Raw genomic sequence first — 17,782 nt, 5'->3', positions numbered from 1 at the left:
AGTGGTTGTAAACTTGATTGGCATTGGCTGCGCCCACTGACCCCAGCGCCGAGTCCACTGAAGATTTAAGGTGGATCCGAGAAGCCGCAGCTTCGGGCGGAGTCTTAGGCTTTAGCTAGTTTTGGAGGAAAAAAAAAAAAAAAAAGCCCCGAACCGTGGGCCCGCTGCGTTTTTACGAATCCCTCGCTGCAACAGCCTCGGCGCCCGCCCCGCCCGCCGCTCGCCGGCTCCGCCCACCTCCCGCTTCTTTCCCATTGGCCCGCGAGAGCAGTTTGAATTTTTTTTTTTTTTTTTTTGGATGCTTGTTTTCTTGTTAAAAAATACCGTGTCCCAGATCAAGTGACGAAACCTACTTCCGCGGCCGGAGGTGGGGTGTTGTAGCTGGTGTTTTGGAGGCTGGAGGGAGGAAGGTGGGCGGAGCTTCTGTTTCTAAAATTTTCCCTAAGGAGCGGTTGATTGTGTACTGGCGGGTGGAGGAGACTGGGGCCGCAGAAAAACAAACTGGAGAAGCCGAGCCCAGTGTAGTATAAAACGTTAATGGATGTCCAGGGCGCATCGTTTCACCGGCTGCTGGCCAGAGGTACTAGGAGGCGCTGGCAGGAGCACTGGCGAGGATGCACCTTTCCCCTGCCTTGGAAAGGTAGAATTGGGGAGGGCGGGAGGGTGAAGGTGGCCCGGAAAAGAACACCTTCTCCTTACCAAGGGGAGAAAAAGAAAGAAACAAGAAATACAAATATAGCAAAAATGTATTATTTCAAGCGCCACCCATTCAAAGTTCATCATAATTTAGTCGGTGTCATTTTTACTGAATTGGGGTAGGGGGGAGCTTTGTCTCTGATTTCCAGGGTGTTTTTGAGTAAGGAAATGTTAATAAAATCGAGATGAGGAATAAGACTTTGAAAACGCCTCTGATCTCTGGGTCTGAAATGAATTCCTTTGATAATGTCAAAAGTATGATGAATTCTTTTGATAAAGTCAAAAGTATGATTTAGGGTAATGATATCTGTAATACAGGTCTAATGCAAGTGATAGCCTTCATTAAGTATAACTTAATCAGGTATGTTCTTACTGTGAAAAGCTTAAAAGTTTATGATAATTCAAATTACTCTCCAAATCACTGTATCGCCAGAGTAGTGGATTTAGCATATATACAGTTTTTTGGGTTTGTTACTCTTGTTGCAGTATAGCTGAGATTTCAACCAAATGTCCAGCCCCAGCCTCACACACAGACTCACAGTTCCTATTCTGTCCAACCTACAGTCTAGTTTTTAGTTCTAAACTCCCCCATTCCTAACCCAGCTAGCCCCTTAAGGTTAGCCCATACCAACAAAGCTCCTCAGACCTCTGTAAACCACCCTGCTTGTGGCCTTAGCAAGGATTGGTTTTTTCATTTGGCCACACTGGGGGCATGTGGCAGGTTCCCAGACCAGGGATCCAACCAGCTCCACAGCAGTGACATTGCCAGGTCCTTAACTTACTGTGCCACCAGGGAATTCCACCAAGGAATTTTTTTTTTTTTTTTTTCCTTTTAAGTCCACACCATAGACACATGTAGTTATGAGGCTAGGGGTTGAATCTAAGCAGCAGTTGCCAACTTACACTACAGCCACAGCAATGGGATCCCTGGGTCTGAGCCTCATGTGCGACCCATGCCACAGCTCAGGGAAATGCTGGTTCCTTAACCCTCTGAGCGAGGCCAGGAATTGAACCTACATCTTCACGGATACTAGTCAAGTTCGTTACCTGCAAGAATCACAATGGGAACTCCCCCCAGCAAGGAATTTTTTTGAGTTAAGATTGCCTCCCATGAAGGAGTGGTCTCCTCACCCCTGGACAGGGCAGTTAAGGGGACTGGATGACCCCTTGATAGAGAAATTGTAGAAAAGATTAAAATATCAAGTGAATATTAGGACTAGTGATTTTAGAGATCTGTTCCAGACCCTTGAGATACTGTATTTCCAACTGAGGAGTTTCTGGATTTCTACTAAATTAAGTGATTTTCCTCGCTCATTGGTGTATTTCTGGAGTTGTGCCTTCCAGTATGGTAGCCGTCTATGGCTGTTGAGCACTTAAATGTGACTAGTCCAAACTGAGATGTGCTGTATATGTGAAGTAGACTAGTTTCTAATAATAATTTTCATTAAAAATTATTGATGAGATATTTGACATGAAAACTAATGTCAAATATCTCATCAATAATTTTTATATTGGTTACACACTGAAATAATCATTTTTGATATTGGGTTAAAATATTAAATTTAATTTCATCTGTTTCTTTTTACCTTTTTTTTTTTTTAGTGTGGTTACTGGACAATTTTAATTTATAGATGCGACTCACTATATTTCCATTTGATATTGCTGTTACCAGCACCCATGGTAGCGCAAAGCCCCATCGCTGAAAATTGTGGCTAATGATATTGAGGAGCCAGTGGTAACTTCTAGCTGCCATACTAACTTCCCAAATTAAACCAAGGTCCAAACTCAGCCTTGGGAACATTTAAAGAATTCTGCCAGCACTTAACACCTACTGTTTAGTCTTTTAACACTTAGCATTGGTTTTGAGCCCAGCCTATGGAAACATGGTACAGCTACATCCGATTAAATCAGACTTGATCACAGCTTTCCACATTATGTAAATAGAGAAACTGGGAAGTCCAATATGTTAGAAATGACTCTGGAAAAAAAATTTGGACTCCAGAGGAAGTCTCCCCAGGGAACTTTTCACTACCACTCGTCAGCGAAGAGGAAGGGGCTCTCATTCTAAGATTGTATCTCTAACAGAAAATTGGAACAAATGAAAAGGTGTGCCATATTTTTGGATAGGAATACTCAACATGATAAAGATGGCAGTATGTATATATCTTTTTTTTTTTTTTTTTTTTTTTAATGTCTGCACCTGTGGCATATTGACATTCCTGGGCCAGGGATTGAATTCTATCTACACTGCAGCTGTGGCAGCTCAGGATTCTTCAACCCATTAACCCACTGTGCTGGGCTGGGGATTGAACCCGTGCCTCTGCAGCAATCCGAGCTGCTGCACTCAGATTCTCAACCCACTGTGCCACAGTGGGAATTCCTATGCATATCTTTTAAGTTGAATTTGTACCTTTACATTAAACTCTGGTAACTTCTGATCGTCATTATTTCATTCCACGGTTCAATCATTCTAGATGCTGAGAACCATACTATTTTAATTACTGAGATTTAGAGTAGTTTTAATTACTCATCGCACTAATCATCCACACTCCAACCAGTACCTTTACGCTTCCTTTTTTCAGAATTTTCCTGGCTTCTTTTGCTTACCTCCCTGTACTACGACACCCCCCCCCCCAGGTTTTAAACGCATTTTGTCTAGTTGCAATATAATTCCTATCGGTGCTAAAATATAAATAGAGGGGATCCTTATTTCACACTTCATACCAGATAAATTCCTGAAGGACCAAAGAGTGAAAAATTAAAAAAAAAAAAAAAAAAGAATATATACCAGAAGAGATCTCAGAGGATTTTTAAAAATATAATCTCAGAATGGGAAAGTTTTTCTAAGTATGACACAACACATTCAGTTCATCATTGGAGTCTCTCCAAAATCCCTACCTTATTCTGGCTTTCATATTCATAAATTTGATGACGTAAAAGTAAAAATGTTCTATGTGGCAAAACCTACCATAGAAAGTCAAGAGACAGTGGCATGGTGGTGATAGTTGCATAACAATGTGGACTCAGGGACACTGAACTGTACCTTTAAAAATGGTTAAAATGGGGAGTTCCTGTCGTGGCTCAGTGGAAACAAGTCTGACTAGTATCCCTGAGGATGGCGTTTGATCCCTGGCCTCGATCAGTGTGTAAAGGAACCGGCATTGCTGTGAGCTGTGGTGTAGCTCCAATTTGACTTCTAGCCTGGGAACTTCCATATGCATCAGGTGCGGCCCAAAAAACCAAAATAAAGAAAGGTTAAAATGGAGTTTCTCTGTGGCTCAGTCAGTTAAGGATCTGGTGTTGTCACTAAAGCAGCTCAAGTTACTGCTGTGGCTTGTGTTTGACCCCTGGCCTGGGAACTTCCACATGCTCCAGGCATGGCCAAGAAAATTCTTTTTTTTTTTTAATTTAAAAAACTGGTAAACTTGATGTTGCATTGTAATTAACTATAATAGTAAATAAATAAATACATATGCAAACACAAAGATCTCCCCTTCTCCATGGGGAATATGTTCCAAGACCCCCAGTGGATGCCTGATGCCGAGGAGAGAACAGAGCCCTATAGGTATTGTATTTTCCCCTAAACTACAGGGCCAGTAGCACATGCAGGTTAGATACACTGCACAAAGGGAAGATTTGTGTCCTGAGTGGGATGTGGGGAGACCATCAAGAAATTGCATCATTGGAATTCCTGTCGTGGCGCAGTGGAAATAAATCCAACTAGGAACCACGAAGTTGTGGGTTTGCTCCCTGGCCTTGCTCAGTGGGTTAAGGATCCAGCATTGCCGTGGGCTGTGGTGTAGGTCGCAGATGCAGCTCCAGTTAGACCCCTAGCCTGGGAACCTCCATATGCCATGGGTTTGGCCCTAGAAAAGACAAAAAGACCAAAAAAAAAGAAAGAAAAGAAATTGCATCATGCTACTCATAAGTTCCCACAATTTAAAACCTCCGAATTGTTTATTTCTGGAATTTTTCCATTTAATATATCCAGGTTAACTGTGGGTAACTGAAGCTGAGGAAATCAAAAACTCAGATAAGGGGGGACTACAGTACTGGAATAATTTTAAAGTTCATCTGTGTCCCATCTAAAGGAATCTCACAATCTATCTTCTGGATCCTATCCTTTCTGAGGCTCTGAAATGAGGCTGCTTAGGTAGAGTCCTGGTTACCTAATTAACTTCTGCCCTCGAGACCCTTTTGCAAGTTCCTTTGCATTTTGTATTCTATTTCTTTAGCTATATAATGAAGATGCTTATAGCTCTCTCATAGGGTTATTAATACTGTTCAGTGGGATAATGTGTGTGCAGAACTTAGCACAGTACCTGGTATACAGTAAATTAATAGTAACCATTTTATACATATAATTAGCAGAAACATCCAGTTCTTATTTTGGATTCTCAAGTAACCACAACCAGCACTCTACTAACCTTGCAACTATATTTTCTCATCTTTAATTACTGCTCTTATTACCCTTAAGAAGAATGTAATTTTGGGGGGTGGTAATTTAGCAAACAGAATATACTGCAAAAAAGTCATTGAAAATGTAAGTTTTATGTATATTTTACCAGTTTTTTTAATTTAAAAATAATGCATTTTTAGAGTTTAGAGCCATCTGTAATTATCTTAGGAAGACCTGGAATAGATTTGTACTGAAGCAACAAAACTCATATTCATACACAAAGGCAACGGCAAACTGGAAAAAAATGTTGGGAACCCATATATCAAAGGGCTAATTTCTCTGATAAGTAAAGAGTTTCTACAAATCAATGAGAAGAAGCAAGCAAAACAATAGAAAAGTAAGGAAAGGATACATATACAATTTTCATAAAAAGACATACAAAAGACTCTTAAAAATGTGAAAACAGGGATTCCTGATGTAGTGCAGTGGGTTAATGATCCAACTTGTCTCTGTGGTGTTGCTGGTTTGATTCCCAGCCTGGCACAGTGGGTTAAAGATCTGGCATTGCTGCAGCTGTAACTTGGATTTGATCCCTGGCCTGCGAACATCCATATGCTCTAAGTGTGACTGGAAAACAAAAAAAAAGTGAAAGCATGCCCAATTGCAATTTGAAACTACTGGGACTTGTTATATACAGAAACATAAATTTAGGTAAATTAGAGTTACAATTAGCATCACTCAGGTACAGTAGGCCATTATCCATTCTTGATAGTTTAACATTTGCTTTCCTCCCTTCTATCCGAAGCTGAGTGACTTTTTCCCCAGCTTCACTGATGACAAGAAAAGCAAGAATTTGCATGTGTGGAAGTCATGACCACCTCTCAAGTTTAGTGTGAAATCCCTCTTATCCAAACCATCTAATTTTTGGCTTACTGGCATTACCTTACTTTGCCCATAGAAATCCCCTAGAATCAGGCTCTTAAAACAAGTGCAATGACCTTTCTCAACACATTTCATCCATTTCTCCTTTTTTTTTTTTCCCATTTTATTGCTGCACCTGTGTCACATGGAAGTTCCCAGGCTAGGGGTGGAATTGGAGCTGCAGCTGCCGACCTACACCGCAGCCACAGCAACACCAGATGTGAGCTGCATCTGTGACCTTCGCTGCAGCTTGCAGCAACGCTGGACCCTTAACTCACTGAATGGGGTCAGAGATCGAACCCACATCCTCATAAACATTATGTTGAGTTCTTAACCCACTGAGCCACAATGGGAACTCCCATTCTTTTTTCTTCTTTCCTTTCTGTCTTTTTTTTTTAGGGCCGCATCTGTGACATATGGAAGTTCCCAGGCTAGGGGTCGAATCAGATCTGTAGCTGCCAGCCTGTGCCACAACCACAGCAACATCAGGTCTGAGTCACATCTGTGACCTACAGCATAGCTCACAGCAACGCCGGGATCATTAACCCACTTAGTGAGGCCAGGGATCGAACCCGTGTCCTCATGAATACTAATCTATCTCCTTAACACTGAGCCACACGGAAATTCCCGAGAACTCCCATTCTTGTTTTTAATGCCTGTATGTTGTCAGATAATCCGAGTCTCTCCAAAATCATTACCTTATTCTGACTTGCCCTTCAAATTCTCTTTTATTTTAAAAAGCTTCAAGTTGAATTTATTATATAATAAATTCAAGTAGAAAGAGAGTATTATGGAATGCATCATGTTAGGTTATAGCTAACCATGTGGGGACAATATTAAATCCCTTCTAATACACCTGTACACACATACCTATGGTATTTTATATACTAGGATTAGTCTTTGATTTAGCAGTTCTACACATTTACTTTAGGGAAATAGTCACATATATGATTAAATATATATTTACCAGAAGGACTGTTGTTAAGTTATATGTTATACTTTAAAACAAAGCCAAAAAATAAACAACAAACTCCACCACCTTAGGCATAGGATTACAAGATAGATTATTTGATTGAACCAACTATAGTATATACAAGAATGACACAGACTGAAACCATTAAACTCCCCCCCAGGTAGCTTTATATGTATGAGTAGGAAAAAAATCCATGATACTAAGCCTAGCCCAGAGTAATATTTATAGTGTGATCCCATTTTTGTAAAAAAATTTAAAAATTCATGTTATATGCATAGACGCAGCCTGGAAGGTTACCTCTCTGATTTCTGAGAGTGGGACTGTGACGAGACCTTCACTTCATGCATTTTATTACTCGTTATTACTGTTGCATTTTTCTTACAGTAGGTTTCAACCAGGAAAAACCATGAAGATACTTCAAATTTCAATACTCATCCTTATATTCTTGAAGATACAATTTTCTCTTTGTGTCTCATACAGTCTCTTTTTAGACATTAGCAGAGAACGAGGCATTTCTAGAATTCATTTCCTCTCCATTTTCTCTGTTTAGTTTCAGATATCATTAAAGCCATGTGAGTTAGGAGTGTGTGTGTTTGGGTATATGGTTTTGCTTCTAGGATGCATAACCGAGGTGTAACTATCATCCCCATTAACTCAGGGATATCTTAACAAACCATGGAAAATTGAGCCTTTTCCATCTTTTTGCTGCATGGAATCCTGTTGGTAATATTATCTCGAACCTCACATTCTTTGATCTTTGGCATTTGGCACACCCAGGGATTCTGCTGGAATTCAGCAGATCAACTCCCTGCCTTAGCTGAGTTACTTAAGACCTAGTTCTGGGGAGATTGTTTTAAAGTTCAATTTAATAGACCAGTCTTGAGCTGTCACTCTCCCTTGCGAGTGACGTGGGGCAAAACTTAGAAAATCTCAGAATACCCAGAAGAGGAAATCACTACCTCCAGTCTTCATTTGACGGATGAGAAAATTGAAATCCGTGATTTCCTGTAAAGTGGGGAAGTTAAACAAGATGATTTATTGGTTCCCTTTGGCTTCTAAGTCTGCGATTCCTGTTTCCTAGTCAAGATCACGCATTCCATCCCCGTGGATATCAGGTTATTTTCCAGGGAAGCTAGATTGCTGATGTTTGGCCACAAACCATGTGTTCACAGGAGTCCAGGGAAAATGGTAGGTGAGGCAAGAGTGTAGGCTGATCAATGAATATTTACTCTCTCACTAGAAAAAGCCATCGAAGGTGTAACTTAAAGGTTGTTCCCTGGTGCCAAATGCTGCTTCACTCTTGCCTGAATACTCATGGAGCCTCTTCTATCGGCCAGGCTGGGTCTTCAGCATGACAGACAGGAGCGCTCCTCATAAAGCAACGTGCTCTTGGAGGAAATGGACAAGGAATCACAGCTGTGATTGCTAATGAGTGTTCTGAGCCATACGTGGTAGGTGGGGACCTCGGAGCTTCTGCATTGTGCTCCTACAGTTTGAGCCCCCACACAAAGTTGTCCAGCTGAGGGATCCGGCAGGCACTGAAGTCTAAACACTTGAATCCACAGTTTTAAATTAGAATCACTCAGAGTTCCTGTCATGGCTCAGTGGTTGACGAATCCAACTAGGAGCCATGGGGTTGCGGGTTCGATCCCTGGCCTTGCTCAGTGGGTTAAGGATCCAGCGTTGCCGTGAGCTGTGGTGTGGGTCGCAGACGTGGCTTGGATCCTGAGTTGCTGTGGCTCTGGCATAGGCTGGTGGCTACAGCTCCGATTCGACCCCCAGCACCCTGGGAACCTCCATATGTTGCAGGTGTGGCCCTGGAAAAGGAAAAAAGACAAAAAGACCAAAAAAAAAAAATTCCATCTCTTTGGTTATAACATGATGGAAGATAGTATGGGAAAAAAAGAATATATATATATATATATATATATATATATATATATATATATGCCTGGGTCACTTTGCTGTACAGCATAAATTAAGTCCATCCCTTCAGGTGGTGCCTTTTGCAGCATCCGCAGCCCCAGCCCCATGTTGCAGTGACTGCTCTGTAAGTTTTGGACAAAGTCTCTCCTGTAGGTGGGGGCCAGCTGAACGACAGAGGGGAAGAAGAATGATCCAGACAGAGATGCCCAAGGTCCCACCTCTGGGAAGGCCTTTGAGGAAGTGAAAGAAGGTGTTTGTGGCTGGGATGCAGCAAATGGAGCAGCAGGGCTGAGGGCTCCGGCTGGGGCCACGGGCAAGTCCAGATGGTGATGGGCTTTGAAAACCACATTAGGAATTTTGAACTTTACACCAAGAGCGATGGGAAAACTCTGGCTTAATGGAGGGAGTAACTTCAACTAAGCTTCAACGAAACTCTCATTTTCTCCTTTTGTCTAATTCTAGTCAAAACCCCTAGTCTTTTTTTTTTTTTTTTTTTTTTTTAATTTTATTTTCCCACTGTACAGCAAGGGGGTCAGGTTATCCTTACATGTATACATTACAATTACAGTTTTTCCCCCACCATTTCTTCTGTTGCAACATGAGTATCTAGACATAGTTCTCAATGCTATTCAGTGGGATCTCCTTGTAAATCTATTCTAGGTTGTGACTGATAAGCCCAAGCTCCCGATCCCTTCCACTCCCTCCCCCTCCCATCAGGCAGCCACAAGTCTCTTCTCCAAGTCCATGATTTTCTTTTCTGAGGAGATGTTCATTTGTGCTGGATATTAGATTCCAGTTATAAGTGATATCATATGGTATTTGTCTTTGTCTTTCTGGCTCATTTCACTCAGTATGAGATTCTCTAGTTCCATCCATGTTGCTGCAAATGGCATGATGTCATCCTTTTTTATGGCTGAGTAGTATTCCATCGTGTATATATACCACATCTTCCGAATCCAATCCTCTGTCGATGGACATTTGGATTGTTTCCATGTCCTGGCTATTGTGAATAGTGCTGCAATGAACATGCGGGTGCATGTGTCTCTTTTAAGTAGAGCTTTGTCCGGATAGATGCCCAAGAGTGGGATTGCAGGGTCATATGGAAGGTCTATGTATAGATTTCTAAGGTATCTCCAAACTGTTCTCCATAGTGGCTGTACCAGTTTACATTCCCACCAACAGTGCAGGAGGGTTCCCTTTTCTCCACAGCCCCTCCAGCACTTGTTATTTGTGGATTTATGAATGATGGCCATTCTGACTTGTCAAAATCCCTAGTCTTACACTGGGATCCTTCAGATAAGGTGTGGGAAAGAAAGTCCAGACTCACACCTTTGAATTTCTTTGCCATGCTGCTCAACATACACAATATAAAACATGTTTTAAGGGAGTTCCCATTGTGGCTCAGCAGGTTAAGAACCTGAGACAGTCTCCATGATGATGCTGGTTCTATCCCTGGCCTTGCTCAGTGGGTTAAGGATCTGGTGTCGTCACAAGCTTCAGCATTGCAGATGTCACTCAGATCCAGCATTGCTGGGGCTGTGGTGGAGGCCAGCAGCTCCAGCTCTGATTGGACCCCTCGCCTGGAAACATCCATATGCCACAGGTGCGGCCGTGTGAAAAAAAAAGAAAAAGGAAGTTTTAAAACTTAGCCCTTAGTAAGTGAAAGGGATGTGAGGTCTTTGGACTGTGAGAGCAGATGCTGATCATAACTGATTGATTTCAGGTTTGGAAGGAGCACCCAGGCAAGTCCTATGCTAACTCCGAGGACCAATTCCCTCTCTCCCCAGCTACCCTGGGGTCAGCTAGTATTGTCTTCATTGTCAGAAGGAACTGGTTGCTTGTGTTTTTTAAGGCCCAGTCCATATTTTGCCCTTGGCGAGTTCAGGTGGTGTGAAGTTTCTAAGCTAAGAACAACTCAGGAGTGAATATGGAAACATTTTCTTCAAAAAACTGAACAGCTGGATTCAATGTTCGCAAATACTCTGGCTAAAGGATTCATTATTTACATATTTGGTTTTGGAAAGAGACTTCAAAAGAGAGGTAGTAAAAACGGACAACCCGCGAGGATTTTTTAATTGAAGATTAGTAAGAGGGCGCCCTCTGCTGGCTAAACCTGTATAGCGATTAAGAGTTGATGTGCTTCCCTTAAGTTTTTACTGGTGTGGGCAAACGGATCGTTCACAGTTTGTTCATCATTTCAGCTAACAACTCAGATTCTTTTGGAACTGGTCTAGGGGACCTGTAATGCCCAGCCCCAATCACAGGTGTTTCTGTTTCAGTCTTTGGTGGTAGTCTTTCATATTTCTCAAACACAATAGCTCTAAGAATCAGCTCCAGCCAAAACCAGCCCCCAAATACCTACTGCATCTTAGCTCCTTTGTTTCCTTTCTATCTTTTGCCCTCCACCTCCCTTCCTCCTCTCTGCCAGCAAAATAAAATACAGCAAATCTTTGCTCAAAAGAAAGAGCTCCTGATGGAAAGTGAGAAGGAGGGAACAAAACCCTTATCTCTAGCGTATCTTCACCTGGCTGGTGAAGCCTGGGCCCCAGGCTTGGGTTAGGTACTCAAGAAGAGCTGTGAATCCCATTAGCATCTAGTGATGGATTCTGGAACAGGCACCGTGGGAATAGACGATTTGGTGAATGGGAGACCTGAGGCTGCAGAACCGAAGCGGTGGTTACATGGGAGGAGAAAGGGGAATGTATCTGTGAGACTTTTTGTTTGTCAACAATAAGTGTCAGGCTCTGGGTGACACCTGGGACATGCTAATTCTGTTTCTTGCTTTTCCTCTCTACAATTTTTTTTTTTTTTTTGGTCTTTTTTGGCTGCACCCTCAGCATATGGAAATTCCCAGACTAGGGGTCAAAAGGGAGTTGCAGCTGCTGGCCTATGCTACAGCCACAGCAATGCGAGATCAGAGCCTGTGACCCACACTGCAGCATGTGGCAATGCTGGATCTTTAACCCACTAAGTGAGGCCAGGGATCGAACTTGCATCCTCATGGAGACTCTGTCCCGTCCTTAACCCACAGAACCACAATGGGAACAACATTTCACCTGCTTTTCTAAGGCCCCCACTCCTCTCTGCTGCACACAGAGAACCCAGGCCCATCAGCATGGCCACGAGGCAGCTTCTCTTGACCAGTCCTGGGTAAACTTTCTTCTACTCACCTTATTTCTTCTGTTTATGCCTTATTAGGGCACTAACAAATCACTTGACTCACAGATTTACCAAAAGACATTTGTAGGCTTTTATTCTTCTCTAAAATGCCTCCTGACCTTGGCATTTCTATGCTGCTTGATAGTGTTGAGTATTTTTCATGGATGCCTTAAGTTTCCATTTGTTAGACATTGCCTTGTACTTATTTGAAATCTCTCCCTCAGCATAATACAGTATCTTTTATTGGAAATATACTCCCTTAACAGAATAAATCTGTATAAATTAGAAGTTTGGGGCATTCCCTGGTGGCTTAGCAGTTAAGGACCTAGCAGAGTCACTGCTGTGGCTCTGGTCACTCCTGTGGTGCAGGTTCAATCCCTGGCCTGGGAACTTTTGCATGCTGCAGATATGACTAAACATTTTTTAAAAGATAAAAAAAAATTAGTAGTTTGGGATTAAGAAATGGACACCGCTATATATAAAATGGGGAAGCAACAAGGACCTCCTGTATAGCACTGGGAACTATACTCAACACCTTTTAATTACCTATAATGGAAAAGAATCTGAAAAAAGGAAAATAATCTCGAAAAGAATATATTATACACACATATGTAAGAATATATGTGTAAAACGGAATCACTTTACACTTGAAACTAACACAGCACTGTAACTTCTATTTCATTATTTATTTTTTAAAATTTTAATTAAAAAATGAAAAATGAAAAACAGAATACATCTCTAACTGAAATTGGCAAGCCAATTCTAGAGATGTTTTAAAGCAGGGTGTCATTTTAGGGGTTTTAAATTATACCTTAGGTTTTCTCGTATGGTGGCCTGGGTATACTGTTAACCTTTACTAAAGTTTCGTAGATGATAAATTGCTCTACTTCAGTACTGCTGCCAAATTAATTCGTTTGTGGATCTGGCGGTTATTTAAAGAGGGCTCGTGAGGTATGCTGGACTGTGTTCATCCCTGAAGGTGTTTGAAAAGCAGTTTGACAGCTGCCTGTCCATCCCCTTCTGGCTGCCTCCAAGGTGGATGGGATGGATGCAACCCGAGGAGGCATCCTTTGTTTCTGAGGATAGAAGGTGCATTGTGGAGCAGAAAGATACAGGAACTATAGGCGATGCCACACCAGTTCTGCCTTGCTTATCTCTAGGATTCCTTTAAAGAAAAGAAATATAAACTTTTATCTTGTTTAAGCCACTATTATTTCTGGGCTCTGTTACCAGCTGCCAAATGCAAATCTTAACTGATAGAGAAGTCCTGGAGGATTTTTTGAGCCAGGGACTGATTTTGATTGGTAGCTATGCAAGAGACAGATTTGGGGAGGAGAGTGTTCCGGACATACAAAGAGATAAAGTTGGCTTGGCAGGTGGGGAGAAATAGCTGGCGGGGGGGACCTTGAATGAGAAGAATACACATCTTAGCACCTCACCAGTGATTTTAGTTTTTCGTTTTTTTTCTCCCCGGGAATACCTCTACGCAGCTCCAGTGATACAGTGGCTTATTTAAATGTGTAGCTATTGAGTCATTTGCATTCTGCTCTTGTCAAGAGGGCAGAAAGCTGGGGAGATTGAGAAGATGGATACTCTTTGTGTCTTAAAAAGATGCAGGCAAAGGCTGGAAGAGGAAAAGAGTATCAGAGTTACAGTAAAGTGAAGTGATTATGTTTTCAGGACTCCTGAAGACATTTTCAAGGAAATGAGCTTTTGTTACACGGGATTGTCTAATCAAGATACATTTGAAATGTATCTCTTACTGGATGGCAACTGTAAATAATATTTTAAAAATGTATCTTGGAGTACCTTGCAAAGTAAAGATAATTTTATTGCTGAAAATTTCTAAAAGGGGAAAAATCTATTAACTTACTCTAAGCTTCACGTAATCACACTGAGTCACAGCTGTTTCTTCACAGTACATTTTTCACCTGGAGTCTGGTAGGTAATTTCACACCTTTTAGATTGGAAGACATTTAACTATTGTTTACATGGGTTGTAAAAGCATGATCATATAGCTCGAACATTGCCTTCCTCTGAACTAGATGTGTTAATTTAATATCCCAATCTCTATTTCCTTAAAAATGAGCTGGTGGTTCCAAAGTTCCTTCTTCTTCCTTTTTTTTTTTTTTTTTTTTTTTTGCTTTTTAGGGTCGTACCCAAGGCATATGGAGGTTACCAGGCTAGGGGTCAAATCAGAGCTGCCGGTCTACACCACAGCCACAGCAATGTGGGATCTGAGCCACGTCTGCGACCTACACCACAGCTCACGGCAACGCCAGATCCTTACCCACTGAGCAAGGCCAGGGATCAAACCCACAACTTCATGGTTCCTAGTTGGATTCATTTCCACTGTGTCACAACGGGAACATCAAAAATGGTTCACTTTTTTTTTTTTTTTTTTTTTTTTGGTCTTTTTGTCCTTTTTAGTGTTCCCAGTTAGGGGTACAGTCAGAGCTATAGCCACTGGCCTATGCCACAGCCACAACAACAGAAGGTCTGAGCCTTGTCTTCGACCTACACCACAGCTCACCGCAACATCAGGATCCTTAACCCACTGAGCAGGGCCAGGGATCAAACCTGCATCCTCATGGATGCTAGGCAGGTTTGTTAACCATTGAGCCATGGTGGGAGCTCAAAGTTTCTTCTTAATCTGGTTTGGATAGGGAATTAAACGTCTTAACGCAACTATAAATTTCAAGGTCCTTTAAGGCAGTGGCCCTTAGCCTTTCTCCTGCACATGGAAGGGCAGATATGTTCAGAATGACCTGGAAATTCTTGCTTAATTATATCTTACCACTCTTTCCTCTTATTTGGAAAAAAGACACTAGAACGCAAGCAACTGAAGAGATATTAGGTTGTAGTCTGGACCATGTGTTCCAAACTTCCATACTTTCTCTACCAACTCAATTTCAATAGTCAGTATAGAATTATCCCCAGTTCAGAGTGGGAAGAAATATTAAAAATGATTCCAAATATTAGGTTTTGATTTACACCTTCCTGAAGTGCCTGAGTTGCATTTCGCTAGTCTGCACATAGGGAAAAAAAACCCCAATAGTCTGATAAGCAGATGTTTTTTCTCTGCACTTAAATACATAATAACAGTGGCCAACATTTATGGAGCACTCAGGGTGTGCTAAGTCACTTATCTGCATTATTTCTTTCAGTCCTGATGAAAATTCTGAGAAGTCGTCCCGTCGATGGGGAAAAGGAGCCTGGGACCCCTTCCTTGAGGTCAAATAAAGCAGTTTAAAAAAGGCTCCAATTTAGGTCCTGCTGACTCTCAGCCTGGCTTTAGAGGCTGTCCTGTTATTCCTGTAAATAATCTCAACAAGAACAAGGCCAACTGGCTCAGCGTGACACGCGATCCCAAATCATTCTCTTGCACTTTCTGCCAGATTGGAAGACAGTCTCATGATTAAATATTTCTGCCAGCGATATCTTGCCGTCTACGGAAAAATGATATTCCCAGATCTTTAATAAATGTATCATTCGACGCGAAAACAAAGCCTGGAATGACGACGGGAACATTCCTCCACATCTCTGCACCTCCATCTCTCCTCAGGCGAGGTGGAAAGAACAGTATCACTTTCCAAACTTGCTTTGGGAAGGAGAAAAACAGGGGATGCTACTCAGTTATGATCAGTAGACATGTTGGGGGGTGGGCTACACCCAGCACTGGACATTTTAAGGCTAGGCACCCCTTAATAAAGGATGAAGTCCATTTTATGGCTGGGGAACCAGGGGAGGTTTAAGGAAGGAGAATGGGAGTTCCCGTCGTGGCGCAGTGGTTAACGAATCCGAATAAGAATGATGAGGTTGCGGGTTCGGTCCCTGGCCTTGCTCCTTGGTTAAGGATCCGGCGTTGCCGTGAGCTGTGGTGTAGGTTGCAGACACGGCTCGGATCTGGCGTTGCTGTGGCTCTGGTGTAGGCCGGCAGCACAGCTCCAGTTAGACACCTAGCCTGGGAATCTCCATATGCCGAGGGAGTGGCCTTAGAAAAGGCAAAAAGACTAAATAAATAAATAAATAAAAATTAAAAAATAAAAATAAGGCAGGAGAATGGATGATGCTTGCTCGCTTGCTTGACCTGAGATAGGAAGGACTTTTCCTATGTGCTTGCCTCTGAGGCTCCTTTTGCTTTTTAGCTGCAAATAGATTCAGGTGTCTCTCCAAGGCCACCTTCTTCTGAAGGAGGTAAGAAGAAGCGGATCACAAGTTGATCTTCGCTAAACTTGTGTTGGTTTCCTCCCTCCCGCCTGGCCTCCGGGGCCCAGCTTACTTTGAGGGAGGTGTAGATAGATGATAGCAGCCAAGTAATGTTGGCTAATTTGTTTATGTCGTGAGGGGTTTCGTTAAAAAGTCATTTCCTTTGGGCGATTCAAGAGCTCCTAGGGAGGTTTTCTCCTTTATCTGCTTTTCAGTTCCTGTTTTGGTGGAAATTCTGTAAAGAACAACTAAGCCCTAGGTCTTCATTTCAGCCAGTCATTTTGGCTCCAGGGTTTCGGTCCTGGAAAATGCGATTGCTTTTCTGATGCAGTGGATCCCGGGTGGGGGTGGATCTGATTAGGTGACCGTCTTCCTCAATGGGACTACTCCAAGGTCCCTGTCAACTAGGTCATGACAGACTTATAGGCTGGGTCATTATTTGGGGGATTTTTGTTTTTGTTTTTGTTTTGCTTTTAAGGGCTGCACCTGAGGCATACGAAAGTTCTGAGGCTAAGGGGCCAAATTGAAGCCACAGCTGCTGGCCTACACCACAGCCACAGCAACGCCAGGTCTGAACTGCTTCAGCTCATAGCAACACTGGGTCCTTAACCCACTGAGCAAGGCTAGGTGTCGAACCTGCATCCTTGGGTTTGCTATTGCTGAGCCACAACAGGAACTCCCTGGGTCATTATTTTTGTCTAGGATGCCCAGTCTCACTTTAAGCTTATGAGGGAAACTATTCACTTCTCCTCACCAGGATGTTGTCACAATCAATCCAAATAAGGTATCTGAAAGTGCCTTTAAAATCTATTATTATAATGTGTGAAAATGGTGGCTAATGGAAGTGCTATGAAATGTCAGCTAACATTACTAGGGGTGCAAGTCAATATTATGCCTAAAAAGTTCTGGGATCAGAGTTCCCTGGTGGTTCAGGGGGTTAAGAATCTGGCGTTATTACTGCTGTGGCTCTGGTTTGATCCCTAGCCCTGGGATTTCTGCATGCCACAGGCATGGCCAAAAAACAAAAGAAAACAAACAAACGATTCTGGGACCAATTCTGATGTGTCAAGGCCAGTGGGGTTGTTCCCACACCACCAAGCATTCTGCGACTCCAGTTGGGTGTCCACTATCTGCCCGGAGATAGCATCACATCCCATGGCTTAAGGGCTTAGTCCCACAGACCGCTCCCCACCCCCAGCCTAACTTCAGACACCAGCCACACCATTATCATCTGTGCTTTTAACTACAGATTGTGGATTCTAACCACTCCATCTTGGGTTCTGCTAATTTGCTAGAGCAGCTCACGGAACTCAGGGCAACATTTTACTTACTGGATTGCTTGCTTACTGTAAAAGATTATAACTCAGGAAGAGCCAGCTGGAAGAGATGCACAGGGCAAGGTCTGGGGAAGCGGGGTGGAGGGGCCCTGGCCTCTCCCAGCACGCTACTCTCCCCAAATCTCCACGTGTTCACCAACCCCTAACTTTTGGGGTTTTATG

The 17,782-nt window shown here is 42.5% G+C and overlaps 1 long non-coding RNA gene across 1 annotated transcript; it reads left to right on the top strand.

Annotated features, from left to right (window-relative positions):
• Nucleotides 1–15,578, top strand: LOC110260737. The gene is made up of 2 exons (XR_002344100.1): nt 1–640; nt 15,242–15,578. It is a non-coding gene; the product is annotated as an uncharacterized LOC110260737 (long non-coding RNA).

The sequence above is a fragment of the Sus scrofa genome, chromosome 5, assembly GCF_000003025.6.
Source record: "Sus scrofa isolate TJ Tabasco breed Duroc chromosome 5, Sscrofa11.1, whole genome shotgun sequence".
NCBI classification, from domain to species: domain Eukaryota; kingdom Metazoa; phylum Chordata; class Mammalia; order Artiodactyla; family Suidae; genus Sus; species Sus scrofa.
Note: the sequence above shows the minus strand (reverse complement) of the source record. Positions and strands in the feature narration are given on the sequence as shown.